Raw genomic sequence first — 3,358 nt, 5'->3', positions numbered from 1 at the left:
TGAACGGAAAGGGCAGTCGAATGCGGCTTTATAGTCGACGAATAGGTGGAATGTGTTGATGAGTTTTTCGTTGGTCTTTTCCAGGATTTGGTACATAGTGAAAATCTGTTCAATGGTGGATTTGCCAGGTCTGAAGCCGCATTGGTATGGTATGGTATGACCATTGGATTCAGTCGTTCACACAGCACGCTGTATAGCACTTTATATGAGATGGAAAGAAGACTTATTCCTCTATAGTTGGCACATATCGTCTTGTCTCCTTTTTTGTGCACGGAACACAGGATGCTGAGGTTCTAATCATTGGGCATGCATTCCTATAGCCAAATTGTACTAATCAACTGGTGCATGCTCCTTACCAGCATCCGACCACCAGTCTTAAATAGTTCGGCTTGTAATCCATCGGCCCCTACTGCTTTATTATTCTTCAGGCAATTGATTGCTATTCTGAGCACATCATGGCTAGGTGGTATACTCTCTATACCGTCATCTATTATTGGTTCTGGGGTGTCCTCTTCGTCGCAACTATTTGATACCAAAAGTTTTTCAAAATGCTCTTTCCAGATCCTCAGCACGCTGTCTGTATCTGTCATAAGACCGTAAAAAATGCTTTAAAAAATCCTCGCTTTGTATAATACCCTAAAAATATGCTTTAAAAATCCTCGCTTTGTATAATACCCTAAAAATATGCTTTAAAAAATCCACGCCTTGTATAAGACCGCAAAAATATGCTTTGAAAAATCCACCCCACTTATAAGACCATTTTTCAAACATATTCGAAATTTCTTAACCACACTTATATCGCCAACCCCCTCTGTGCATAATAAAAATTCCAACTATATCGTTAACAAAATTCCGCACAAGGGTAGTTTGCCAACCACTTCACGCCAAAACAAAAAATATATTCATCCCCCATCAGAAACTCCAACAACAACAAAAACATTGCAAAAGAAATTCATTTAGAGCATCGTACGTGTTTTTCGGCAACAGGCTACATGGGAATAGGAAACTCCTATGAAAAGGTAGTTGGACCGACACGAAAAATAAATATGTATCGATGACATCGTATCGATGAACAAACATACCGACAAACCGACTCACTAACAAGCCGAAAACAGCCAACCAAAACAAAACTATACGAATAAATGTTTACCGTACCCCTCAACATGGAAATAAATGTTCGAATAAAATATTTGCTGTTGCTGTCGAAATTCCCATAGGTCATATAAAAATTTTATTAAGTGGTAATTCACACCTTCTTGTTAGGTTAGGCGATGTCGAGGGCGATGATGAGAACAACAAGCGTTTTGAACGATACATGATCATGATTTGGAATAATGATTACGACTAGGAAATTATGAGGTTAACCGCATGGTCATTACAAATAATGATAATGTCCTTCGACCTTGGGGACATCGTATGTCGGATATGTAAAATGTCTAGGAATTTCAATATTGTATTTTTGGTATGTCCTTTCTTTGGGGATTTATTACAAATTTATTCTGGATGTATTTGAAAAAATATTCTTTAAAAACTCCACGCCTTGTATAAGACCTTGAAAAAATATTCTTTAAAAACTCCACGCCTTGTATAAGACCTTGAAAAAATATTCTTTAAAAACTCCACGCCTTGTATAAGACCTTGAAAAAATATTCTTTAAAAACTCCACGCCTTGTATAAGACCTTGAAAAAATATTCTTTAAAAACTCCACGCCTTGTATAAGACCTTGAAAAAATATTCTTTAAAAACTCTACGCCTTGTATAAGACCTTGAAAAAATATTCTTTAAAAACTCCACGCCTTGTATAAGACCTTGAAAAAATATCCTTATAAAACTCCACGCCTTGTATAAGGCCTTGAAAAAATATTCTTTAAAAACTCCACGCTTTGTATAAGACCTTGAAAAAATATTCTTTAAAAACTCCACGCTTTGTATAAGACCTTGAAAAAATATTCTTTAAAAAATCCACGCCTTGTATAAGACCTTGAAAAAATATTCTTTAAAAATCCACGATTTGTATAAGACCTTAAAAAAATATTCTTTAAAAGTCCACGCCATGTATAAGACCTTCAAAAAATATTCTTTAAAAACTCCACGCCTTGTATGAGACCTTGAAAAGATATTCTTTAAAAAATCCACGCTTTGTATAAGACCTTGAAAAAATATTTTTTAAAAAATCCACGCCTTGTATAAGACCTTGAAAAATATTCTTTAAAAGCTCTACGCCTTGTATAAGACCTTGGAAATATATTCATAAAAACTCCACGCCTTGTATAAGACCTTGGAAATATATTAATAAAAACTCCACGCCTTGTATAAGACCTTGAAAAATATTCTTTAAAAGCTCTACGCCTTGTATAGGACCTTGAAAAATATTCTTTAAAAAATCCACGCCTTTTATAAGGCCTTGCTAAAATATTCTTTAAAAAATCCACGCCTTGTATAAGACCTTGAAAAAATATTCTTTAAAAAATCCACGCCTTGTATAAGACTTGTATAAGACCTTGAAAAAATATTCTTTAAAAATCCACGCTTTGTATAAGACCTTGAAAAAATATTCTTTAAAAATCCACATCATGTATAAGACCTTGCAAAATATTCTTCAAAAATTCACGCCTTGTATAAGACCTTGAAAAATATTCTTTAAAAAATCCACGCCTTGTATAAGCCCTTGAAAAAATATTCGTCAAAAATCCACGCTTTGTATGAGACCTTGAAAAATATTCTTTAAAAATCTACCTTGGAAAAATATTCTTTAAAAAGTTCACGCCTTGTATAAGACCTTGAAAAAAATATTATTTAAAAAAAGCCACGCCTTGTATAAGACCTTGAAAAAATATTCTTCAAAATTTTTGTTATTTGAATTTTTGTGATCATTTTGAAAGTGATTTTAAGTGATTATTTATACTCTTTCGAGTCGAGCTTGATGATCTAAATTTTGCAATGAAAAGGAAAGCCAGGAGAAGAACCTACGTACCCACCATTATGCGACGCGTTTCGCCGTTGGTTAAGCGGCTCATCAGGCATATTGGGCTATGTGGCTTTACAAAGGTCGTACGTTGATAACTTGTATTTATTCCGCCCTGATGCGAAACTTGCATATGCGAATTAAATTCAAATTTGTGACTTCCAAACGGTTGCGCAAAAACATGTGTATACCATGGAAGCAATTGTAGGTGTGTGGATTAATTATCCATCGCTACAACAAAAATCTGCTTTGAAAAGGACTGTTCCTAGAATGAAGACAAATGTCGAACTTTGACAAATTTGAATTTAATTCGCATATGCAAGTTTCGCATCAGGGCGGAATAAATACAAGTTATCAACGTACGACCTTTGTAAAGCCACATAGCCCAATAT

This window comes from Musca vetustissima, unplaced genomic scaffold, assembly GCF_032173495.1.
Source record: "Musca vetustissima isolate MV318-11 ecotype Yass unplaced genomic scaffold, APGP_CSIRO_Mvet_v1 utg10834, whole genome shotgun sequence".
NCBI lineage: Eukaryota > Metazoa > Arthropoda > Insecta > Diptera > Muscidae > Musca > Musca vetustissima.
The sequence above is the reverse complement of the archived record's forward strand: the minus strand, read 5'-3'. Positions refer to the sequence as shown.